General features: G+C 44.3%; 1 long non-coding RNA gene across 2 annotated transcripts in view; it reads left to right on the top strand.

Annotated features, from left to right (window-relative positions):
- Positions 1–27,068, top strand: part of LOC128842106 (uncharacterized) — a 110,289-nt gene that overhangs the window by 66,795 nt on the left and 16,426 nt on the right. For both annotated transcript variants that reach the window (XR_008445940.1, XR_008445941.1), the window contains exons 3-4: positions 25,719–25,842; positions 26,813–26,845. This is a non-coding gene — a long non-coding RNA (uncharacterized LOC128842106). The remainder of the gene's footprint in view (positions 1–25,718; positions 25,843–26,812; positions 26,846–27,068) is intronic.

Genomic DNA, 27,068 nt, shown 5'->3' with positions numbered 1-27,068 from the left:
AACAGTCAGTGGTCTATTGGGTAAATGTATGGAGTTCTCCTGCATTCTTTATCCTGCATGGTGGTGAATGCTTGTGTTTTGCTTTGTTTTTAAAGGAATACTCCAGACGTGCCATTGAGTATGCACAATAATATCTGCAAATTTTGGTGGTGTCAACAAGCTGTAAAACATCCATGCTAATTTATTAGCAGCTGCTCCCCATGTAAAATTTGCCAATGATACAAAAACATTGAGCTCCATTGCACAGCACCTTATTACACAGGTTGCTTGAACTGTTCCTGCATTTGCAAAACAGGGCAAAGCTGGGTTTCCTCAGCTCAAACACAAAAACTCCTTCTAAGGGACTTTTCCAAGCATTTTTCATCATCATCATATAATCAGGACTTAACTCTTTTTTCCCTTTTACAGTATGTATTTCAAGTTAAACAGTCTACAGAGCTCCAGGGATTTGGGGCTGCCTCGTTTTCATGGGATCAGGTTCTACACTTCTTAATCGAGCTAAACTCCCATGGGCTTTAAGGAGAACTTGGTCCCAATTTTTCACCTACTGTAGGCCCCTTGTGCTGGATTTCCTGAGTACTGCAGAGCTGCAGTGATGGAAGGAAAGGGGCAGAGCCAGCTCTGCGGTGCAGGCAGTAACTTAGGGTAGTTAAGTATTGAGCAAGAGGATTGGCAAAATATTCAGACTTTTTTTGTATAGATGACTATGTGCGGGTAGGGGTGGCTGTTTTTCTGGTTTGCCTGCAACCTAGACACTATGCTATGGGGAGTAACAGGACCTTGAGATATGGTTCTAGCGAAGATTCATAGTCACGTACTTACACCAGTTCTGTGCGCTGACAATGGAGCAGACAAATAAAATTTGATTTAGAAGCTGGCTGAAGACTTAGGAGCCATTACATGTGCAGTGCCTGAGCCAAACTCTCCCTTGCTTTACCCTCTGTTAGCCCTTCATCATCTAAACTTCAGAACTCAGGTCTTCAGTGGGAGGGACTAATTTAGAAAGCAGTAAAGATGAAGGAGACTTAGGGCGATATCAGACAGATCAGTACTTGTCGTTCAATACTTGGGAGGGAAAAACAGACCCTGATTTTGGCTGAATACATAAAGACCAAGTCATGGATGAGGAGGTAATGGGCTTTGGGCCAGATCCTCAGGTGGTATAAATCAGCTTAGCTCTGCAGTGGATCTGTGCCCGTTAACACCAACTGAAGAGCTGACCCCCTTTCTATAAAGCTCTAGAGCAAACCTGCAGGAGAATATTGCACTAAGCTCGACATCTTGGTAGGACAAAGACCTTGGCAAACTGGACGGAATTCAAAGGAGAACAACTAAAATTAAGATTGAGGAAATTGCTTTAGAGGGAACGCTCAAAAGAACAAAACCTATTTTCTCTATCTGAACTCAAACGCACACATCTCCAGGGTATCTGGACTCTTCTTTCTCTGCTAACTATACAGGATAAACATCTATAAGTACTTAAAGGGTAGAACCAAAAATCAAGGAGGGAGAGGAATTTGTTAAGGTTGCATGAAGGTGGTATAATGAAATGAAATGGCATGGAACTCAGCAAAGGGAAACACAGGCTGAATATCAGGAAACATTTCCTAGTAGTGAGCTCTAGTAAATGTGGAATTGCGTTCAAGGAAAATGGTGGAAACTCCACTGCTTGGGACATGAGAACTCGCCTGGACAAAACACTGGGTAACTTGCTGTAGGGAACAATCCTGCACTGGCTGGGGCATAGGCTAGGGAAACTAATTGAGCTGTAGAAGTTAGAGGGCCAAAGGCTTCTCATTCTGTGACATTCTGGGCTGGTGTATCCATTTTCAGGCACCGTACATCTGGCAATAAATGTTTCTGTTGTTGGTTCTGATTTACATATGATAATCTATTGCTCCGTCTAGCTCTTATTGTACTCCAGGCCATTGTTTTGAAGCTTTTCCCCTTCTCAGAAGCCCAAAAATAAACTGGAAAGACCTATTCGGCCTGGGAAGCGCCTGAATTATTTGCAAAAAGACGTTGGCAATTGCGCATGGGAGCAACTTCCTCAATAGCCAGCCTCTCTACAGTAGTGGTAGATGTGGGTGCCCTCTAGTGGCCAACAGAAGCCAGTTACAGATAGAAAGCCACCCGTTAAAGTTATAACTTAAATTACCACAATTAAGGTTATCTGTACACCTCAAACCCTGAACACCTGCAAGAATAATTAATTAGACATATTTATTTCTAGGGCCTAGATTTCAGGAAATAGGTGGGATGTAACAATGTCTTGAAAATATATCGTCTTTCCTCCAAAACATTAAAAAAATCCTCCTCTATGATCAAAGAGTGAATTGAATATTCTGCTAGATGGATTTCCTACCTAGCAGATCTAATTTCTGGGGATGGCTGATACTCTTTTTCTTGGTATTTTAGACTAGGCAAATGCCAGGTATTTCACATCTGTAAAACTTTGTATAAGATCATGACTGGACTAAAAATATCTTTAAAGGGTCAGTTAAGGCCGAAAGTTAAGGTCTTGAGAAAAAAAGAGAAACAAAAATCCATTGAAGACATTGCGACCAGATTCTTTCCTGGTGGAAATGGACGTAGCTCCACTGACTTCAGTGGTGCTGTGCTGAGTCGTACCATATAGAATCTAGCCCTGATTTTTTCGGGGTGTGTGTTTTGTGTTTGGATTTAAACATTGGGCTGCAAAAATTGCAGGTGAGACATTACAGTGTTCTGCTATAGCATGAGAACTGAAAATGTAAGTGACTAGTCTATTTAATTGTCTAAACACAGTGCGTTATTATCAATGATCTGTGTTGCTGTAGTTCCCAAAGGCCCCAATCAGGGCCAGCTCCAGGCACCAGCGCAGGAAGCAGGTGCTTGGGGCGGCCAATGGAAAGGGGCGGCACGTCCGGGTCTTCTGCGGCAATTTGGCGGCGGGTCCCTCAGTCCCTCTCGGAGGGAAGGACTGGCCGCTGAATTGCTGCCGAAGAATGAAGCGGCTTTATCTTTTTTTTTTTTTTTCTCCCTTCGCCGCTTGGGGCAGCAAAAAAGCTGGAGCCAGCCCTGGCCCCAATCAGATTAGGGGGCCCCCTTCTGCTGTACAGATTTTAGGAAGGCGTGGTCCTTGCCCCAAAGAACTTGCAAAAACATAGATTTTAATAAGAGACAGTATAGGAAGACAAGGTAACACAGAAGAAGTTTGGGCCCAGTTTCTGAGCTTCACTTGCCATAGCTATGGGGGGGATTGGAAAGGAGGCTTTAAGGCATTGTTGTGATCCTCTGATCTTGGGGCTGTTCTGGAGCTGGTCCAACTCCTGGCATAAACTACAACAGCCAGAGGACTGCTGTAAATTACTCCCATTGCCAGTAGCCTCAGGGAGTGTTTCGGCAGTGGAGAATTGCTGGGGTGCAGGTACAACTGGCCACATTCTCTTTTTCCTAGCCGTACCCTCTGCACCAATGGCTGCAAGGAGGGTGCAGTAAGAGCCTCACTGGCAGTGCTACGCCACTCAGGAACTCTCTTATACAGCAGGAATGTGGTTAAGCAAAGTTCAGGGCTGCTTTGCACTATCGGAGTGGCACAAAACAGACTTAATATCTGCCTCATTATTTTCAACCTGACAGTCCTTCATTTCCCTTAATTTCAGCCATCCATTCCATCTTGTTTTACATTAACCTTGTAAGCTCTTTGGGGCAGGAACTGTCTTCTATTACGTGTCTGTACACGGCCTGGCACAACGAGGCCCTGGCTGGGGTTTATAGGTATATTGTTATAATAATAATAATAAAAATAATACTGTGCCAGACTTAGACATTATAACTAAGGCCTGAAGTTGAAGTATCTTAGTTCGAATTTACCGCGGGTCCAGACACGGCAGGCAGGCTCCCCTGTCGACTCCGCGTACTCCTCTCGCGGAGCAGGAGTACCGGCGTCGACGGCGAGCACTTCCGGGATCGATCCCAGAAGATCGATTGCTTACCGCCGGACCCGGAGGTAAGTATAGACCTACCCTAAGACATTTTAGAAAACCTTATAAAAGTTCTAAAATGGTTTCTTTTCTCTACATAGTAACATAATTAGAACTAAAAGTTTTCAATTTTTTTTGTCAAAAATTGAACTTGTGATTGAAAAAATGACCACAAATCTTGTTGAATTTTTTTTTCAGTTTTTGGTTGGATGATATTTTAATCTTTCAAAAAATGTTCCTGAAATTCCAGAAAATGAGTTAAAAAATTTTTGAATCATATTCATAAAATTTGTACTGCTTTTTTTTAAACCAGCTCTAATTCCTGATACTAAAGATCTGATATGTTAGGGATGTTCCAGGGCCAGAAGTAATGACCATTTATCCCACTGATCCCTTTTCAATGGTATAAAATTCCTTTTTCTAGCTCTGACAGGTCATGAGATGTTTGGCTTTAAATTGGTCACTGGTCCAAGGCTGAATATTACCCATTATGAACCTCAGGTCAATGCAATTTTGTGCAGGACAGAAGGGAACGATAAAAAATAAAAGAAAGATGGCTGTTTGAAGATGCTGAAATGGGTGGAATGTTAAGAGGAAGATCAATCAGTGAACAGGTGATGTGGTCAAAGATGCATGGAAAATGCAATGCATCATACGACAATTTGTCATATTTGTATCCCAGAGAGATATGGCATATGTGAGCATAGTTGTACTATATACTGTATATATAATTATCTATTTAGATAGGTACATAAACTACATAAAATGGTGTGTTTATAAATATTTTCTGAATATTTAGACATGTCTGGTGCATTTAGTGGCATAGTAGATGCATTCCACATTAGTATACCTGGAATGTTCATCAGGAGCCAGCCAGTCAATTAGTTACTTATGTTAACTAAGGTGGTTCAGGATTCAGTGAGTGTCCCATTGATCTCAAATGAACCTTCTCCATCGATTACCTACTGTCTCATAATGAGATAATATCAAGCAGTTCCATCCACCCTCTCGCTCAGTCCATATCAGTACCTGGAAAGTTGGCAGGTGGGAATTTGGCTCTTGGCATCACTCAGCTTTACCTCTGGAAGGATCCCAGGCTAAGAATGGGAAATACAACAAAGGTGACACAAGAACCCAGCTATAACCACAGCTATGGTGATGTTTACTTGGCTTGGAGAGAATCTACTGCTACCTTCCTCTGAAATGCTCTCTTCATGGAGGTTATGAGATAAGGCATGTGGATCCTAGAATTGTCTCCGATTGCAACTGCAGGGTTGGAATTCACATGGGAATCAGATTTCAGTGTCATTGTGTGCCTCTCACCACAGACTCAAAAGGGGCTTTATTTATGTAGATATTTTAAATTATTTATATAGATATGAAGTTGATAGGAGTTTCCATTTAATGGGCTTTGGTTTGGACCTATAGCATATCCATTGCTGTGGCATCTGGGCGTAGCACATATGAAAAACATGAATGATAACAGACAGTGAAAGTAAGAAAAGGATTGAAAAGAAACTGCCTGGAATTGGGCAGAGTGCTGGCTGAGAAGACAAGCTTTGCACTCTGCTCCGAAGCTAATAAACTTGTGATCAGGTAGGCTTCCGAGAGAGTGATTTCCATACCAGGGATTCTCCACCGAGAATGCCCTAAAAATGCAGACCTGGGGCTTTACTGTGCTGTAGGTGGAATATTTTCACACCACTTCAATTCATTTATAGGAAAACCTAGGTACTGCTACTATTTCATCTGTCACAGGCATCCACAGCGTCACTGACTTGGCTACTTATTAATGCACAAAGAAATGCATGAATGCGTTCTTCAAAACATAGCAACTCCATTACATCCCCAGAAGTACACATCTGCACCAAAAACACTGCAAGTATTGACACTTGTGCGTCAGAATCTAAATGAATAATTAATTTCAGGAACTTTCAAAATGTTTCTTCAGAACTATTAGAAAACTTGTTCCTTTAAAGACAGCTTAGTCCGGTGACATGTCAGGGCACAGATGAATTATTTTAAACGGTATTGTATGGCACAGGGAAGAAACCTATCAGAGAAGTTAGTTGTCTTCTTTTGATCTGGAGTTCGCCCCAAAACAAAGCCTGTAAACAAGCGAAGAACACATTTGCTGCTCTCTCCTTTTGGGAGTGACTTCCTTTGTCACAATAGTTGGTCTGATCTACAGCCTCTTAGTATTATTATTGCTTGATATGCTGTCACTTTTACAGCATTTGCAACACATCCAATGCCAACTGAAGTCAATGTGAGTCCTTCCATTTACTTTAGTAGGCTTGGATCAGGCCTTATAGAAAAATGAAACATTTTAGGCTTGGGAGTTTTGATTGTTCAAGGCTTGGGCCCTTTGGAGAGGCCAGACATTAAATCTTTTAATTGCTGTTGTTGTTTGTCTCAGTGCTGGGCAGAATGTAGGCGATGCTGTTCCAGTCCTAAAGGGCTTAGACTCTATGGGATTCATTGTGTTTGGCTCTCTATAGCAGTGACCCTTTTGGCACATGTCCCCGTGCCTCTGGAGGCAGCATGCTGTTTGCCACTTCTGCTAGGGCAGATAACCTCTCACCTCCACCTCATCATGGTGATTGCTAACAAAGCCCCAATAGAGTCTTAAATTAACTGCTGACAGAGCACCTCCACCTTGATCTTCAGGCATTTAAACAAAGCAAAAAGTCACATAAAATGTCTCATTGATGGAGCTCAACAAGTGACCTACAACATGCCCTGATTCTCCATTCTTGGGCTTCTACACAGCTCTGCTGGTGCCCCTCAATGCTGCCCTGCAGAATCCCCTGCTGCTCCAGTACCCTTGCACAGCTCTGCTGAGGCACCTCAGTTCTGATCCAAATATTTAAATGATTGAATCTGTCTATTTTAGGATTTTTTGCTGTTGTCCATCAAAGTAGCATCTGAGTGCCTTACTTGTAAAATCTTTAGCAATTGTGAAGATCCTTGCAGACTTCCTGGAATCTCTGGCTTGCCTCCTTTATGGGAGTAAGAACTTGGTGGAGACTGAGGGATTTTTCTACATGGTTTTTATGAATAGCATATGCACCTCAGTTCACCTGCTTAATATTATCCTGCCTGGGGTAAATCAAGAGGCTGTTAGGAATATTACACAGGAAAGAAAACAATGGTAGAGATAATGCACCTGGGGCTAATAATGTCAAGGGAATTAAGATAACCCTGACTAGGCCATTAATTGGAAAGATGCCATTTTCTGGGCATCAGCAACATTATACAGGTGTCTTGCAAAGGCCAGACCCTAGAGATTAAAGAGGACCATAAACAGTTAAGAACCCTGGCCTAGACATGGTGGGTGGGTGGGAACAGTGTCTGGAGATAACCCTTTGAGAAGGAGTCACTGAGAGAATGCTGCAGTGGCTGACTCTCCCAACCTAGGAGAAGGGAGCTTGGGCTGAGTGACATTTACCCGGCACTTGCAAGGAAAGAATAAAGTTTAGGTAAGAACCAGGTGTATGGCCTTTTGTTATTTTGTCCCTTTGCTCTGTGTGCTATGCACCATTGGGTGAATAAATTATGCTTTATTTTGAAAAAGCTGGTTTTGAGTCACTGTAATCAGCAGCTGGTCACAGGACTCCTGAGGAAAAGGGCTTAGAAATACCAACACAGTTGGGCCTGTCATGTTACCACAGCTGGTATACATGGGGGAGCTGGGCTAGGGGTGGAGTGGGGTGCTGCAGCCCAATCTAAGAGAGGACTAGAGAAGAGGGAAGGCAGTGAAACCTGCCCCAGAGGGGGGCAATTGAGAGGGATGCAGAGGGGTCCAAACTGCAGCTCACCCTGTGACTATGACACTCGCCTTGGAGTATTTTTGTTTATTTGTGTTGATTTGTTTCAGGATTTTATTTTATTTTTATTTTGCAAAAAATGTTTGGAGGGTATTTGGGAAAGATGGGATGACAGGGTTTTGAGTGTCCTCTGTGGAAAGGTTTTTTCAAAGAGGAAGGTTTGGCAGCATCTCATAAAGTCAGTCAGACTCTGGATTTTAAAATGTACTGAGTTGCAACTGAGTTGGAAAACTGAAAACTCACATGGAACTGGGAGGCTCTCACCTTTTGTGGTGTCTGGCATCAGGAATAATCTCATTATTTCACACTTAAATCTTTGCAGTCCCACCAGACTGCAAATTAAACTGGGACAGGCTTGGCTGGAACTCAACCAAGAGACCTCCAAGGAAAACTCATGGTGCTGAAAGAAGTGATGTTAGTAACTCAGTAGGTGGTGCTCTTCCCTTTTTACAATGGTGAATGACTTTGCGTGTGGCTTATGAGAAGTGAATAATTTTCAGTTTGCAGAGGCCAACGAAGTTCGTAGAGCCAGTCAGTTCTGCCTGTGAGTCTCATCTGGACCACTGCCTCAGCACAGTGTTGGGGGACAGCATGCTGCTGGAAGACCTGCCTTGCTGATGAGAGGTACATCTGGGGTACTGAGTAATGATGATTAAAAATCCCACAGCACATTTTGCATTTGTTATTTAGCCTCTGTCCTGGCCAAATTCCAAATGGGTCAATTCCATTCTGCTTCTCTAAATTTTCCTCTGACATTTTCATTAGATACGCTGTTCTTTTTCACTTGCTGGCCTAAAGCATTGTGTATTGTTGCTGTTAAACAACTACCGTGACTGACTCCAAAGGCGATTGCATTTGAGTGGTGGCTGAAGTATAATCTGTAATTATAGGGTCTGATTCTGCAAGATGCTGAAGGTCCTAGACTCCCATTGACCTCATTGAAAATGAGGGACATCAGCATGATTCGGGTGCCGCTTGGCACCCTGCAAGTTTGGCACCCTAAAATGTCTGGGGATCTTTGGCATGGATGGCACTGTGTGAAAAGTAAAATATTATTAGATACAGTTTGTTTGCAAAAATGCAGCTTATCATAATGGCTCTCCGAGCCATTAGTGGAAATCCACTAAGGCCCTACTGTATGTGAAGAAAAAGAAGAGAAGGCAAATTGGTCTGAAGGTGTCCTCTTTACTAAAGAGCCAGAGCTTCCCTGATCGTTTCACATGGGATGGGGACAGCTGAAAATTCTCACACTTTCCTGTTGCTGGATCAGATTCCACCGAAGGAGGGAGGCCAGGGTGTCCTGGTGAAATATCTCAATAGGCTCAGACCCTTCCTGACAACAGGTCAAATATTCTGGGTCACATAGCTGAGGTCCTCGTGATGAAACTCAATATTATGATGGATCAAGTGCTCCCTGCCACATGCAGCTAACATGGTCCTGCACTGACAGGCTTGGTACGCTCAGCAGATTGTTGGGAGAGCTGAGCTTTTAACCATGACTATTCCACAAGACCCAGACAGTGGTGATAGAGGAGGCTGGTCAATAAACCTTGGCTACACTTAGAAATTTACCATTAACCACTGATTGCAAGCTAAAGGGCCATGATGGGGAAGTGGGAGAGGGAAGGGGAATACAGAGCTGGGGACAGCTAGATTTCTTCCAAGAGGAGGGAGGACAGGGAAAGGAATTTTTTATTTTAGGAAAATAGCTGGTGTTCCTGTGCATTCTGAGGATTAGCTCACACAGAGCTGAGCAAATAGCTTTAAAAAATGCTTGGCCTGATGTGTCCAAGATGAGAAAATGCAGTTGTGGCACTTTCATCTTGACCAGTGCCAGAGTCTGAAATTAAAACTTATTAAATGGCTAAATTGGGATAGTGAAAAGAGTAAATATGCATATATTTTAAAGGAACTGACAAAAATCCCAGTCAAGAGGACTGATCCTGCACCAAGAATGTGAAATGGTCTGTCCCTTCTTCCAGAAAAAAAGCCTCCCACCCAGTCACCTCCTATCCCAAGTTCCATTTTCAAAGCTGAAATAGTTTAAATTGCTTTCCGGTGCGGAGACCCAACTAAGCCCATATTCCATCATTTTTCAATAAAAATAGCTTATCCTCTGACGTCCGTGAAAGGTGAAAGTGTTGCCAAGTACCAAACCATCATAATTTGCCTCCTGATTGTTTTGAAATCCCATTAGCTGGACTTCGTTCTCCCGTTGTGCTTAATATCTTCATCTGCTCAAAATGAGATGACTTGGCTGGTTGGGAGACTCTTCTGTTCTGTGGAAGTGGCACTTAAAACTTTACAAACATATTCTCCGCTTCCCGATGAGAAGCACATTGCAGCCTGAATTCTTTAACATCTTGAAAGCTCAAAGTAATGTGGAAAAATGAGATTTAACAGTGAAACCCAATGCTATTTTTACGACAGTATTGCTAGTTCACCTAATAAAATGTTTAGAATTCCTAGAACTTCTAAGGCCTCGTGAAACTTTATGGCCTCTTTATTTTAGTATGAATAATGTGATATAATTCCAATCTTGATGATGATGATGATGATGATTGATGATGATATGGTAAATGCTAGCTTTGTTAATAATACTTGTTTTTTTGCCAAGTGAATCTAGTGCTGATGAAGGGTGCTTGATGCTGGACTGATTGCAGTGAAGACTGATGTGCTCTACTTAATCAGAAAATAGTTTCTGCAACAGCACAGGCAGTGTGAGAATTCCCCATTCATTCCCTGCTAGTGTGTATCATACTTGACCAGAAGGGGCAGGTTGAGGGGTAAGTATCTGAGGCTCATTGAAACCTTGATCTCTCTGCTGAGACTGCAGACAAGGGTGGCCATTAATGGCAGTTGTGATTGTGTTTTTTTGTGGCTTGTCCATTAGAAAATGAACTGAGATCAACAAATCAGCTAACACACTTTACTAAAGAGCCCCCTGCTGAAGATGACTTTTAATCACCATCACCCTGCCTCATGTCACAGTCCCTAGATAGGCTGTGCCTTTTGAGACCCTTTTCCAATTCCCCCCGTGCATTCCTTTCAAGCGATAGGCCCTTGCCTTCCCTTGGTTGGGACCCCATGATCCAACCACTCTTTGACTGGGTCTTTGGGTCACAACCCCCTGGTTACCACCCATGTTACCCTGATGGTCCACATTTGGGTTTGGCTCTGCTGTGGATTTTCCTCTAGAAGCCTGTGACAAAATGAGTTTGCAGTGGCACAGAAATAGCATCTTCAAAACAAAGTATTTATTTGCCAAAAGGGACACAGCATTGTTAATGGGTTAAAACAATGAGTCCCATGCTCATACTTTCTTATCCAAGATTAATCTCTCTATCCCTAGCTCAAGTAGGTCTAGTTTATTCACATCTGTAGCTGAGAGAAGCAGACTGTCCTGTTCACAGCATTGTCTCCGTCTCTCTCTGCCTATGGGTATGTCTACACTACAGCTGGAAGGTGTAATTTCCAGCTCAGATAGACTCTGGTCGAGCTAGCGTGCTAAAAATAGAAGCGGAGCCGTGGTGGCAGGACAGGCTAGCCACCCAGAGTACAATACCATCTAAAACCCTAGGTACGTACTTGCGGGGCTAGCTTGTCATGCCACCATGGCTACGCTTCTGTGTTTGGTGCGCTAGGTTGAGCAGAGCTACCATGGCTATATGTACATAAGCTGGAAATTATACCTTCCAGCTCTAGTGTAGACATACCCTTAGGGTTAGCCTCGGTCTGATGACAGCCCTTTCTATTCCTTTTCTGCCTAGCTGAGCATCTTTATGGTTTTAACATTCTCTCTGATCCTGGATTTAGTCCTGGAAAAGTAAACCTTGCTGGTCCGGTTGGAGCCCATCTGAGTACATTCCCCAATTAATAGCTCTTCCATTGTTTCCTGAAGGACCCCAGGTGTTCTCTGGGATGGTATCTTATCTTTGCCATGGTTTTGTTTGTTGTTGGTTTCTCTAGCCACACTTTTGATTTAACTCTACGCAGTCAAGCAGGTACACTGAGGTGCATATGATATATATGTATGTATGTGTATATATATATATATACACACACACACACACCTCATTCTCCACAGCTAGATTCAAAGCAGTGACCAGAAGGGAAAAGTTCTGTAGCCCTTTTTGCTACTAATCCCCAGAGCTATCCTGCCTTCCAAATCATGTTGGTTGTGAATCCTGAGCCCAGTCTCCAGACTAAAACTGAGATTGGTCTGGATGATGGAGATGCTGCACCTGAGCATCATTAGTTTATTTGCTGTCTGTTCTTGAGGCAGCAAGATGACTGATCCAAAGGGACCAATCATCTCCTAGGCACTCCTAAGGCTCAGGTGACTGGATCTTTTCTGATTCAGTGAAGCAGAAGTCAGACTTATAGTGATCATCCTGCTCAGGGAATCACCACAAGTCCCTGAGTTTTGGTTGTCAAGCAGTATTCTAAAATGGATTGCCACTAATGACGGATGACCCTCAAAAGGTTTGAAGGTTCTTTTCTACTCAAAGCTTTGGATGTTTCCCTGAACCTCTTGTGTTTGCAGAATTGACCAGGAAATCTCATGAGAACAGGTTCTTTTTGTGATATTTTGGGTAATTCTTATTTCCAATAAGAACGTTAAGAAGCACCTGAAACTGGAATAGCAGGGGATGCTGCAGGACAGGACTGAGATGTGGGGACCCAGGACTGTGCTAGCAGGAGGTGATGCTGGACAAGATTGGGGTATATTCATAGAACTGTGTGGGATTCAGGACTGGAATAGCAGATGGTGCTACAGGTCCGTTGGCAGAACTCTGTGCATGTGTCTGTTAAGCTGTCACAGCACCTGTATGTACCTGTCTCAGGCGAGTGCTATCAGTCTCTCCGTTCATGAACAGCAGTTTCACAAAGCAATGTTCTGTATTGTACCAAATATTGTCAACAGCAAGAAAACAAGCTAATTTTATCTGGCTTTAAATATGATGTATATTTTGTGATGTACATTCAAACTTCCTTTAGGGTGTAGCTATGGTGTAAAAATGGCTTTTCCTTGCTCAGCAGATCTGCTGCTCCCTGTGTAGATTCACAATCATAGCTGCTTACTCTTCTCACACAATTTTTCACTATTTTTTATTCCTGTAGCTCAGTTCAGCTTTGAGTCTGTTCCGTCTTGTGCATTTCCAGTAGCACTGTTATTTAAGTACCAGTTGCAGAATCTTTATTACTGCTGACAATGCACAAGCCATAAAAAAACAGATGGACGGACTGGGGAAAGGACGCTGTTTTACCTTGCAAGTGAACAAAATTGGTCTCAGATTCTTTGAAACTCAAAGCAACTTCTGTGCTTTACAAAGCAAAATCGACTCTAGCTCTCCAGCATGCTGCAGCTCAGCAGAAACTAGCCCAGGTAATCAGCCCCAGAATTCATGAGCAACCCTACTTCAGCAAACCTTTTGTGTGCAGTCCCAGTGCATATGAGCAACCCCTACAGTAACAAAACAGAGAACGTGCATACCAACAGGAAAACAAATGTTTGGGGGAAGATTTTGATTTTAGTCTCCGGAGGAATTAATATAAATGAATTTAGAAAAACGATCTAAGATTATGAAGAATGGCCTTAGTTGTGTCTTTCCTATAAAGTGTTTTTCACCTTATTTTCCCTCTCTTTGCTGGAGGAATCTATGTGGTACGGAGGTCATAAGAAAGATGATGGTATTTTATGCCCGGGAGCCCTACTTTCCAAAATAGCTCATTTGTGAGCAGCTGTCAGGGGCAGGCAGTTGGGGACTTCCCATAAATCCAGCTTATGAGAAACCCTAATAAAAAGTTCTACCTCAACTCACGCACGTCTGCAGTCACAGGAGGTGGGAGAGGCAGCAGGAGGTGGTGGCGGGGGGGGGGGGGGGGGTTAAATAATGCATGCTGTTGCCAGAGCAACCCACCTCCCAGGTCACTGCTGCTCAAGGAGAGCTAGTGTCTGAGTGTCCCAGCCCCTGGATGTTGGAATCTCTCTCAGACAGTCTCTCTTCAGGAGGCACTCCCAAGTTTGTCTGGGGGAAATGACAGGCAACTATGACACTGTGCCATACTTGCTTGCTTTTTATGAAAGGCCACTGATTCAAAGTGGTTGCCCCCCTGAACCAGAGGAGGTGTGACCAAGTGTGTGGTGGTGCCGGCAGACGCTGCACAAAGATTGGGAAGCTTGGGTTAGAGACAGCTTTCAGTTACACTACAGTAAATCCATTGGAGTCATTCCAGATTTACACTGGTATAATGGAGAACAGAATGTGGCCCAAGTGAATTACTCCAGATTTACACCAGTGTCACTGGGATCAGAATCTGGACCCCCGTGCTTGCCACTGCATTCTAAATTGCATGCTATTCTAAAATGTCCTTTAGAAGAGGTCAGGAGACTGTAAATGGACTCTAGAGCTTGCCACCTCTAGATTGCTGGTACAGTGTGAACCCAGCTGAAGTTGGTAATGACTAGGGAACTGTCAATTACCGTGTATGAAAATTTGCCCAATTCCTTTTCAGCACGCTCCAAATTCTGCTTTTCCATGTAATGGCACGCAAAGGCGGCTTATGCATCAAAATTTGGGCATTCAGGGTTTCATGTGATGAAAATCAATCTTTTTGTCTGAATTTCAGTAATTTTGACGTGTAAAACTTCAGAAATATTGATTTTTTTTTGCTCAAAAGTAACTTTTTGTTTTGTTTCCCCTCAGTATTTTTTTAGTGAAAGAGGGATGATTTTTGTTTTCATAGAAATATGTGAAAATGTGAAATCAGATTTTTTATTTTTTATTTTTTTTTTGCAAAATTGCAATGAAACGTGAAATTCTGATTTTATGGTTTTCTAGTTTCATTGAAAATCTTTCCTGCAGCCTGAAAATTGGTTACTCTTTGATGGCAGTTTGGTAGACTGTACAAAGTGTGGCTCCGATCCTGCAAAGGAAGTTGCTTGGGCAGACCTCTGCATCCTCATGGATACTTAATGGATGCGGGGCTTGAGTTTGTTGCTCTTGGGCAGTTCCCGGTGTGTCTCCATCACAAAAAACACTGACACAAATGGGATGCATTGGTTTGGGAGAAGGTCAACAAGATGCTTGTTTGGGATACATCTCTTTCCCCGTATGTGGAATCTTCATGCTTCCCCTCCAGCTGGTGTGATACTGGTTTACATCAGGTGATCATTTTAAAACCTACCTTTGTAAGGAATAGGGATAAAATGAAAGCAAAGATTCTCTTTTAGGGACCCCAAAGGCCAGGTCTGTGTGAGCCCCTCTGATCTCTGTTCAGCTTATCAGTGACTTGCACTGGTGTACCTTCCTGCTTAACAGAAATCAAAGAGAGTAAAAACAAAATGTGCCTAACATTGCACAGTAACAGTATTGGGGTGAATGCTGTGCTGGTGAAAGATGCTGGACTGACATTCCTGTAAACCACACAGACCAGTAGTAGTGAGAGTTTCCCTTTTGCTGCTCTCCAACATGTCCTCTGTTTAATCTATGGGTGAGAGAATATACCAGTCTCCATGACTCATAGTCTTTGGTCTTTCTGCTAAGAAAGCCATTTAGTGCCCTTGAAATGTCTCTTCATTTTTGGTATTGCCCTGCAGTGCTTTGGAAGAATACTGTGACCATTTATGTGAGTCATGGATATTTTGACCAGGAGGAAAGGAACTGAGACCACATAGGCCTCCCCACATTGCAATAATGGGTTCTCTAAAAATGCATAGGTAGATTTGGCAGGCCATTAAACAGCCACCCGACGAGGCTCACCACTTCATGGGGTACTCATGGCTTCACCCCTGTAACCCTGACCCTGCACTCTGATCCCACCATCTATTTTGTATGTTGGTGGCAGGGGCCCCTCTCCTCTTCCAGAGAGGGTAGGACAGTGGTATAGGGGCTCGTTGTACTCTGAGGAATGGTAGTTGGGCCTCTATTGCACGAGGGAGCAGAAAGGGTCCCAGCTTTCATGCAAAGAGGCAGATGTCATAGCATTGGGATCCCAATACTTACACCAGCTGTGGTGTATCTTCTTGGGTGGGTGAGCTGGAACTGCTGCTCTCTTCTCCTACTACTCGGAGTCCTCTTGTGGGGGACCGTGGCCCTCAAGAGCAGTGGGTCTTGGAACTACTTCCCATTGAGATGCTTGGGGCAGCTCACCTCTCTGAGCTATGGTTTCAGGCTGTCTGCGGATTCAGGTAATTGTCACTGCATTGGTTATACTCAGATCACATTTTTAAGGCTAGAAATAAATGTTTAAATAAAATTAAAGTTCAGATGCCAATATAATCACATGACTCCAGGATCTGGAGCCCCAAAAATGACCTATAGTCTTTGCCTTAATCTGCTTTGCCAGACCAAACAGGATAGTTTAAATCCAGCAATGTAAAGGAGAAAATCTGTCTAGTTTTCCCATCCCTGATCCCCTGGGCTGTTCATTTCCCATCCACCCAGCATTAACGTATCACTTGCCTTTATTTCCCGTGATCAGATCTGTTGAGAAACAAATTGCTCCTTTTTTTTTTTAAACTTGAGCCCTATACACCTTCAGGATTTAAACAAATTCCTCCCGAGAGCTTACTCCTGCCTCCCAGAGCAGATTCACCCAGGGAAAATGCACAGGCGTCTGACTATCTTACAAAAGGCTCCAGAAGGCAGGTAACATCAGAGCTGAAAAATCACGCAGTAGCATATCTCCCTCTTATGGCTGGAGCTAGTATGACTGCTCTCTACTAAAGCTATTCTCAAGGCTCCACAAATTGCTGGATGTTAATTGATGCTTAGTTACTGAAATAAGGTGGGGTTGGGTTGGGCGGGGGGGAATGAGTGACCACAACAAATCACTCCCAAATGTTACTAAGAAAAATAAGGAAAACTTTTCGGCTTCAGAGCTCTTCACTGACTGAATCCTGGTGAGGTAAAAAGGTCAGTATTTCCCCCAGTGTAGAGATGGGAAAACTGAGAAACAGGGAGGCTAAGTGAGCTGTCTAATATCATGAAATAATTTGGTCTCAAAGATGGGGTTAGAATTTAGGGGTTCCTGGCTTCTTGGCCTGTATTCAGACCATCACCTCTGACGGCCTTTTCTCTGTTCTGCTGGTGACGGCAGCAGGGTTACCAACTATCAAGATATTTCCCCAGCTCTTAAGGATTTCCCATCCTTTGTAGCGGCTGCTCATGATCTGCCAGCTCAGGCATCTCGTCTGAGCTGTTCGTGAGGCTGCAGTTCTGGAGGCTGCTGTTGGCACCCTGAGCTGGTGGCAATGGGGCGCAGTTCTCCCCTGCCACTACGAGAGGCTGCCATTCCCAGGCTCCTTCCCTCTGAAGAGTGGAGGTGCTCCAGGGTAGGGGTGGCAGCAACAGCTCCAACCCCTACCCCTTTTAGTGCTGCACTGAGTGAGTAAACACAGTAAATGAACAACCACCAGGGGGCTGAGGTGGAAGGGAAGGAGGCCCCACTGTCTGCAGGGAAGTGTCTCCCTGCCAGACCCAGCTACTTGCTACTGGCAGGGGAGCAGAATCCGAGGGGCAGAGTTTGGTGAAGGGGGACAAGGGAGCAGAAAACAGGATCTGTCAGCTGAGGTGGAAAATGGATAATGCCCAGGAGGCACAGGGAATAGTGATCATTAGAGGGCAGGATGAGAGGGGAAGGTGTGGTGGAGGGAGTGCCTAAGTGGTGCCAGGGGGATTGGCAGAGGAGAGTGCTGGGCTGAGAGACACTTTCCCCATCAGTCAGGAGGAAGGGGAGGGAGCCCCTCCCATTTGAATGCCCTGACTGAAGACTTACGATTGCATTCCCAATTTGAAATTAATTCACAGCCATCCAGTGGGGAGTGGGCACCTTCTTCTCAGAGATCAGAAACCTGAAGGCAGATCAAAAAAAGAAGGGAGACAAGGTGGGTGAGGTAATATATTTTATTGGACCAACTTCCATTGGTGAGAGAGAGAGAGAGACAAGCTTTCTCTCTCACCAACAAAAATTGGTCCAATAAAAGATATTACCTCACCCACCTTGTCTCTCAAATATCCTGGGACTGACACATCTGCAACTACACTGCATAAAAAAAAAAAAAAAAAGAGGCAAGCTACACCTTATTTCCAAATCTTACAGTTTTTTGAACTCACAGAGTAGGCAGTACTGTGAGAGACTGGACCACCGTGTGCTGCCTTTGTACAGAAGGTGGCTGCTGTCTCTGTGCAACAATTGCCTGCCCATTTTAGGCAGTAAAATGACTAGAGTAGCAATGGTTTGGGCTGAATTGTGGGTTCCCTTTGTGTGTGTCAGTGGTAAGCTGCTCCGGTCTCTCACAGGGAGGGATTGAAAGCCAGCCACAGAGCATAGCTGCAAAAACAACAAGGAGTTGTTTTTGCAGCTATGCATCTGAAGAAGTGAGGTTTTTACCCACGAAAGCTTATGCCCAAATAAATCTGTTAGTCTTTAAGGTGCCACCAAACTCCTTGTTGTTTTTGTGGATACAGACTAACACGGCTACCCCCGATACTTGGCAGCATAGCTGACAACACATGCAGGGCACCCACACTGTTCATAGAGAAAATAAAAATCTCCAAAGAGTGGGGACCTGACAAAATATCTGAGGGGCTTATGGGTCTCAAATGGACAGATCTGATTGATCATGGCTGAATCCACCACTTGCTGAAGAGAAATGTGTCTCAATAGAGCACAGGGTGTCATGGCGTGACTCAGAGCAGCAGAGTGATTTAGTGGCATGCTAGAAGCAGATGGCAAATGTGCACCATTCTGACATGCTGCCTCCCTACTCCTTGCGTGGGATGCTGAAAAGGAAGCGAAATGGCTGTGCCCATTAACAGCTGCATCTACGTTTTCTGTTGTCTTTGTGCTGAACTAACCCAAAAGTTCTTGCTGGGTAGAGGGTGTCTTTCTCCTGCTGGGATCAAAACAGTGCACTGTGGAATCGCCCTTCCTGGCACTCTAGCTCCGCTTTATATAAGGCCAATTGTGTTCATCTTCCAGATCCTAAAGGAGGGAGCAGAAGCGAGAGAGAGAAAGGGAATCTGAAAATAGTACCATTGGGTTCGAGCCCCCAAAGTCCAATCCATATCTGGATGTCAAGCACCCCAAAGTGTGGGGTAGTTGGTCCACTTTTTTGTTTGGTCCAGTATAATTATAAAAGATGGAAACAATTTGGGTTTCATGCCAAAGATCAGGAAATGTGGTTTGGACTCATTTGTAAACAATCCTGACCATCTCCTCTTCCACTTCGTGCTTTACCAAAAGGCCTGGAAATGCAGTGTAGTGCTGTCCCAAATGTTCATTCCAAACCCCCAAATCGGGCTGGATTTTGTTACAAACCCCAAATTTGGGCCAGAGTCACAATAGGAGCATTTCAGTGAACTTGAGCCAAGAGCTGTCGCATCTCAGAGCTTGTCTACACAAGAAAGTTGCATCACTTTAACTTAAAGTGTGATTTTTAAATCTATTTAGCTAAACTAAAGCAAAATGCTATGTAGGCTCTTTGACTTTGGTTTGAATCAAAATAAACCTGGTTTGGGTTAAATCAATTAGTAATCTGTTTAAATGGGAATAAGCTACTCTTGAGTAAGGCCTGGTCTACATTATGAGTTTAGGTTGAATTTAGCAGCCTTAAATCGAATTAACCCTGTATCCGTCCACACAACGAAGCCATTTACTTCGACATACAGGGCTCTTAACATTGATTTCTGTACTCCTCCCCGACGAGGGGAGTAGCGCCAAAATCGGCATTGCCATTTCAAATTAGGGTTAGTGTGGCAGCAATTCAACGGTATTGGCCTCCGGGAGCTATCCCACCGTGCACCATTGTGACCGCTCTGGACAGCAATCTGAACTCGGATGCACTGGCCAGGTAGACAGGAAAAGCCCCGCGAACTTTTGAATTTCATTTTCTGTTTGCCCAGCGTGGAGAGCACAGGCGACCGCACAGAGCTCTACAGCACAAGAATCGAAAAAGAGCACCAGCATGGACTGTACGGGAGGTACTGGATCTGATCGCTATATGGGGAGAGGATTCCGTGCTAGCAGAACTACTTTCCAAAAGACGAAATGCCAAAACATTTGAAAAAATCTCCAAGGGCATGATGGAGAAGAGGCCACAATAGGGACTCATATCAGTGCCGCGTGAAAGTTAAGGAGCTCAGACAAGCCTATCAGAAAACAAAGGAGGCAAACAGTCGCTCCGGGTCAGAGCTGCAGACATGCCGCTTCTACGCTGAGCTGCATGCAATTCTAGGGGGGGCCGCCACCAGTAACTGTGGATTCCGAGGAGGGGATACTCTCAGCCATGCCTGAGGATTCTGCAGATGGGGAAGATGAGGAGGACGAGGACGAGCTTGCGGAGAGCACACAGCACTCCATTCTCCCCAACAGCCAGGATCTTTTTCTCAGCCTGACTGAAGTACCCTCCCAACCCTCCCAAGGCAGTATCCCAGACAATGAGGCCATGGAAGGGACCTCTGGTGAGTGTACCTTTGTAAATATAAAACATGGTTTAAAAGCAAGTGTTTTTTAATGATTAATTGCCCTGAGGACTTGGGATGCATTCGCGGCCAGTACAGCTACTGGAAAAGTCTGTTAACGTGTCTGTGGATGGAGCGGAAATCCTCCAGGGACATCTTCATGAAACTCTCCTGGAGATACTCCAAAAGCCTTTGCAGAAGGTTTCTGGGCAGTGCAGCCTTATTCCATCCTCCATGGTCTGACACTTGACCACGCCATGCTAGTACCAAGTAATCTGGTATCATTGCATGACAAAGCCTGGCAGCGTATGGTCCTGGTATTTGCTGGCATTCAAGCAACATCCGTTCTTTATCTCAGTGTTATCCTCAGGAGAGTGATATCGTTCATGGTAACCTGGTTGAAATACGGGAATTTAATTAAGGGGACAGAGGTGGCCGTTCCTACTGGGCTGTTTGCCTGTGGCTGAAAATAAATCCTTCCCTGCAGTTAGCCAAGTGGTGGGCGGGGGAGGGGGATTGGCGCTGAGCTGTTCGCGTTTGGCTAGCAAGGATCTTCCCTGATACCAGTCACTCGGTGGGGGGAGGGGTAAAGTGATCATCCCAGAGAATTGGATGGTGGGGGGGGGTTGTTTGGTTTCTGCTGCTGGGTTGCTTACAGGGAATGAGTCAATCAAGGGGGCGGGTTTTCATCAAGGAGAAACAAACAGAACTTTCACACCGTAGCCTGGCCAGTCATGAAACTGGTTTTCAAAGCTTCTCTGATGCGCCGCGCTTCCTGGTGTGCTCTTCTAATCGCCCTGGTGTCTGGCTGCACGTAATCAGCAGCCAGGCGATTTGCCTCAGCCTCCCACCCCAACATAAAGGTCTCCCCCTTACTCTCACAGAGATTGTGGAGCACACAGCAAGCAGCAATAACAATGGGAATATTGGTTGGCTGAGGTCTGAACGAGTCGGTAAAGTGCACCAGCGACCCTTTAAACGTCCAAATGCACATTCCACCACCATTCTGCACTTGCTTAGCCTGTAGTTGAACAGCTTCTGACTACTGTCCAGGCTGCCTGTGTATGGCTTCATGAGCCATGGCATTAAGGGGTAGGCTGGGTCCCCAAGGATAACTATAGGCATTTTAACATCCCCAACGGTTATTTTCTGGTCTGGGAAGTAAATCCCTTGCTGCAGCCATTTAAACAGATTAGTGTTCCTGAAAATGCGAGCGTCATGAACCCTTCCCGGCCATCCCACGTTGATGTTGGTGAAATGTCCCTTGTGATCCACCAGTGCTTGCAGCGCCATTGAAAAGTACCCCTGGCGGTTTATGTTCTGGCTGCCCTGGTGCTCCGGTGCCAAGATAGGGATATGGGTTCCATCTATCGCCCCACCACAGTTAGGGAATCCCATTGCAGCAAAGCCATCCACTATGACCTGCACTTTTCCCAGAGTCACTACCTTTGGTAGCAGCTCAGTGATTGTTTTGGCTACTTGCATCACAGCAGCCTCCACAGTAGATTTTCCCACTCCAAATTGATTCCTGACTGACTGGTAGCTGTCTGGCGTTGCAAGCTTCCACAGGGCTATCGCTACTCGCTTCTCAACTGTGAGGGCTGCTCTCATCTTGGTATCTTTGCGCTTCAGGGCAAGGGAAGGCATGTCACAAAGGTCCATGAAAGTGCCCTTACGCATGCGAAAGTTTTGCAGCCACTGGGAATCGTCCCACACCTGCAATGCTATACGGTCCAACCAGTCTGTGCTTGTTTCCCGGGCCCAGAATCGGCATTTCACGGCTAGAACCTGCCCCATTAACAGCATGATCTCCAAAGTGCCGGGTCCCGCAGTTTGAGAGAATACTGTGTCCATGTCCTCATCACTCTCATCGCCGCGCGGCCGTCGCAGCCTCCTCCTCGCCTGGTTTTTCAGGTTCTGGTTCAGCATAAACTGCATGATAATGCGCGAGGTGTTTACAATGTCCATGAATGCTGCGTTGAGCTGAGCGGGCTCCATGCTTGCCGTGGTATGGTGTCTGCACAGTTCACCCAGGAAAAAAGGCACGAAACGGTTGTCTGCCGTTGCTTTCACGGAGGGAGGGGTGAGGCTGTACCCAGAACCACCAGCGACAATGTTTTTTGCCCCATCAGGCATTGGGATCTCAACCCAGAATTCCAAGGGGCGGGGGAGACTGTGGGAACTATGGGATAGCTATGGGATAGCTACCCACAGTGCAACGCTCCGGAAGTCGACGCTAGCCTCGGTACATGGACGCACACCGCTGAATTAATGTGCTTAGTGTGGCCGCATGCACTCGACTTTATACAATCAGTTGCCAAAAATCGAATTCTGTAAATTCGGAGTAATCCCGTAGTGTAAACATACCCTAAGAGTGTCTATACAGGGGCTTAATTTAACTGATATAAGTTTAAACCAGTGTAACATTTTTGTGTAGATGAGGCCTAAATTAATGGTCCAAGTGGTTCCAATCCAGCAAGGTAGAGAGTAAAAGTTGATACCATCTGATGGCTGTTTGGTGGACAATGTGAAATAATGGTCTCAGATAAGCTGCCTGTGGACAAGTCTCAGCATCCCCCAAATCAGCCACACACTCTCCGTTGGCTCTCTCCAAGGAGCTGCCAAGGGCTGTGAATGCCTTTGCATAAGGATTGAGGCCGACTGAGGGGGAGGTGTGTGGAGGAGAATTGTGCTGGTGTTGCCTATGTTCCAGGGACAAACTGGACTTTGATTACCAGTAATTCAATCCTGCCCCTTTCACCAGAAAGAAAGTGTTACTTGGAGAATGCAAAGGAAATGGTACATTTCAAACCACTGTGAGCTAAGGGAGCCAGGTGAACGGGATGAATGTCCCAAAGAATGTCCCCTCCCCCCATGTCTGAATATATGAGCTGCCTCACATTCCTCAAGTCTGAGACAGCTCTGCATTCATTGAAATGCCATTTCCCTCCAGCCCCTGAAAAGCAACTGCTCAGACATTAGCAAATTACCAGCTGGTAGCCTGACCGCTTTCCTAGGCTGCCATAAGTAAAAGCCAGATTTGTGAACAGGGGCCAAATTCTTGGTTTCAGGAGGGAACAGGAAGAGAAAAGATGCATGGGACCAAGTAATCAATACAATAATGATAGTAATAAACTATAATAAAAACAGGCAAGGTCCCATCCAGTGATGCTTTATAAACATCCCTGCAACTCATCAGGAGGTTATTTTATAGACTGGGTAATCAAGACACACAGAGATTAAGTACCTTGCAGGTACTTGACCTGTTTCCTGCCATGACCACTAGATCACCCATCCTTCTATTTACAGTACTTTCTAGAGATACTCTGGGTTTTTTTGCCTTGCTAAACCCTGAACTGAGCCCTTTAGGTCACCCAGGCTAAGATCTTTTGGAGGTTTCCTTCCTTGCTATTGGGAATTCTCCCCATGGAATTAAATGTAGAATGTCCTCCTTATATTCCCACCCAGCCCTCTTCATCTCTCCACCCACCTAACATGGTATCTGGTGCTGACTGGAAAAAAACCTCTGGGAAAATGTCTGAATGGGGCAGTGGAAACTGCTGGTGAAGGGTTACTTTGCAGGACACTTTCTGAGGGATTGGACAAAATACTGGATAAAGAATGACTGCAGTCGTTATTAAATACATTTTGCATTTTATAAGCAGCTACTCCTTGGTCCTTCAGCTAGAGAGAAAATGTGATGGCATTTCTACTGAACACACTTGTAGTATGAGCACAACTGGGACCCAGGAGTGCCTGATATCCAATCCTGACTTCTATACTCCTTCTGTGGGCAAGTTATTTAACCTCTCTGACAGTTTCCCCTAACTGTAAAGAGGGGAATGAAAGCACTGAATTTCCTACCTCAGAGGGGCATTAGGGGATCACTCAGTTAATATTTGCAGACCATTCTGAAAATGAAAAGCCTTCATAGGTGTTGTGTCATTATTAAGCCTTTAATAATACTTGGCACTTATATAGGGCTTTCCATCTTCAAAGTGCAGTACAAATATCAACTAATTAACTTTGCACTTGGCTGTCAGGAAAGCCTGGCAAATAGCAAATGAAATGGCAATTGCTAGGATTAGGGCATTTTCCTTCCTGTTTCAGAACAGTGCCCCTCCCTTTTCCTGCACCCACATTGCTCAACTGGATGGAAGAAAAAAAATGTTCTTATAAAAAGAAACTTTCATACGAGGTGCCAAAGAGAATGTGTTTCTCTATGTGATCTTGGCTTTTCATCTTCCTACTACTGATGACATGGACCTGAACCAGAACGACTCAAATATCCCCTAGTGCTGGCCGAGTTAAATCCAGACGGGGGTTTTGCGGCTTGGACCCATTCCCAGCACATCCTGGAGCTTTAAAATTCTCCGTTATGCAGGAAGGTTTCCTTTTACAGAACCTCATGGTTGTTCAATAGAATGGAGCTTACAGGGTAGCACAGCTCTGACTGGCTACATTTGAAGACTCCAGGACTGTTTCTGTTTGGGTGACAGCTGCCCAGCTTCTCCTTCAGCAGGGTCCCACTTGGGGAAGGTGATGATATTTGTGACATTAGTCTGTTGCCATTGGGTGGAATTAACCTGTGTGAAGAGGGCCGGTGCAAGATCTATATATCATGTAAATTCTACTTAAGCCCTAATTTGAGAGTTTACTTGGGATTTAAGTGGTGCATGGACATTTTTCTGGCCCACTGCACAATGGTGAATTTCACTTATAAAGAGGAATTTATTATCACAACTTCAGCTTGACAACTTCACTGAAATGTCTCAGAGTGGGAGCGGTTGGGCTAGAAGGAAGATTCTGTTTAAATGCAAGAGGCCAAAATCTGTCTCTGGCTTCACTTGTGACTCAGCACAGGGGGGAGCTGCCCCCATGCATCTAGGGGTGGAATTTAATCCACCCACCTGAAATTAGCAAATGATATGAAATGCGTAAGTAGCACTCTTACAACTGAAAGAACAGATGCATATGCTTCCTTTGAAAGGGTGCTCATGTCCCAATAATGTTTCATTTTTGTATAATGCCTTTCACCCTGAAAGATCTCAAAGCATTGCACAAAATAATAGTTATTATGGACTGGAATTGCCACCTACAAATGTAAATGCTTCAGTATCTGGAAATACTCTGGTATATTTCCACCAGTAACCATCAATCCTCCCAACATCAATCCAACCCAACAATAACACAATCCAGTGCAGGTTCCTCTGGAGACAATTTTTAATCTCCAGAAGATTGCTTAGAACAGATATGAGTTTCTTTAAGCTACACTGGGGAAATAGTGGGGAGATGAGGAGACCTCAGTTCGGGCACATTTGGTGGAATTCCCTAATAATAAAGGGTTTTGTTCTGATGTTCAGCATCCTGAATTAGGAAATAGGAAAACAGATCTTTATCTTATTGGATTTATTTGTAGGTCTGATTGATTGATCTCATTGTATTGCTGGCAGTTATCCATGGATCCCTTCTCCATCAGTGGATCCTGTGGGTTCAGCTGGTGAATGGTTCAGCATTATCTTGTTGGCTCTTCTGATGGACCCTATTGTCTTAGTCACTGGAGCAGGAGGGAACCAGGTAAATGCTGACAGCTATCCACCCTGCTTTACTATCCTCTGGAATGAGCTGCCTCTTCTTTCTCCTCCTTGTATTATGTTTTTTAAAACTGGAGTTATTGTGCTGTGGAAAAGGTTACTTTGAGAAGATACACATTTGTCACACAGGTTAACATCTGCTCCTTATTAGTTTACACTGAGCAACCAGATACCACATTCACACCTGTACTTTTATCCTCTTTACAGCTGCACTGAGGACAATATCTGGGCAAGGCCTGCAAATCAACTGTTTTGGTTTTCAGATGTGTCAGTCAGCTTTCTAACCTCCCCAGCAGGAAGGAGACAGCTGATGCCCAACAGATTCAGTTTAAGGATTTAGTTCTAACTTGATTTTTTTATTAACTGTATCATTTTAGATGCATAAGCACATTTAAAAAAATAGTTTATAGTGGTAAAAGATCTGTGTCTGCATGAAGTGACTAAGGAACTGTTTATTTTATAGTTATAACATGATGACAGCCACTTCAGGTGCATTAACTTTATTTGAAGGGAAGACAGCTCTTGTAAAGAATGGGTCATGATGCTAGTTCATGGAACCACCTCCATTCACTCCATTATTCATGGATCCTTGAGTGAATGTTGTAGAACAATATTCATGATGCATTATGAATATTGTAGGTAGCATCTATAGCCATTCTTGTAACATTCACATAAGTTGCAAAAACGTTTGAAAACATTTATTAAATGCTCATAGCTTTAGTCAGGTGTTACTGCTAGTATGTATTATAAATACACCATTAATACTCTAACTCATAACCTGGCAATCCTGCCTGTCAAGTGTTACCTAGAATTAAATATCCGTATGCAACCAATAAGAAATTCAGTATGTTCCAAGTTACACTGCTTTGTGTGTCCAATACTATGCCCTGTGCATGCTGTGCTGAAAGCAGGATGGAATAAATAGACTAAAGTTCCTGTAAATGTTTCTACAGAGTTTGGAGCTGAGAGGCGGAGTGCAGGAGAAGGTAAGAAAATAGAACTGTTTTAAGACGGCAGTGCAGGCCTGGAGATTGGAGCAGATGGGAAAGCAAGGGAGCTTCTCTAATGCTGCAGGGCACAGTTGAGCTGAGATGTGTGTAGGGGGTAAAAAAAGGGAGCTCCTGTCATGACGCTAGAAGGCCCTTTTTCAAATTCCATGACTGCAGAACTGGTCTGATTTGATCCTCTGCTTAAATCTTTTCTTTCTGT

This window comes from Malaclemys terrapin, chromosome 8, assembly GCF_027887155.1.
Source record: "Malaclemys terrapin pileata isolate rMalTer1 chromosome 8, rMalTer1.hap1, whole genome shotgun sequence".
NCBI lineage: Eukaryota > Metazoa > Chordata > Testudines > Emydidae > Malaclemys > Malaclemys terrapin.
Note: the sequence above shows the minus strand (reverse complement) of the source record. Positions and strands in the feature narration are given on the sequence as shown.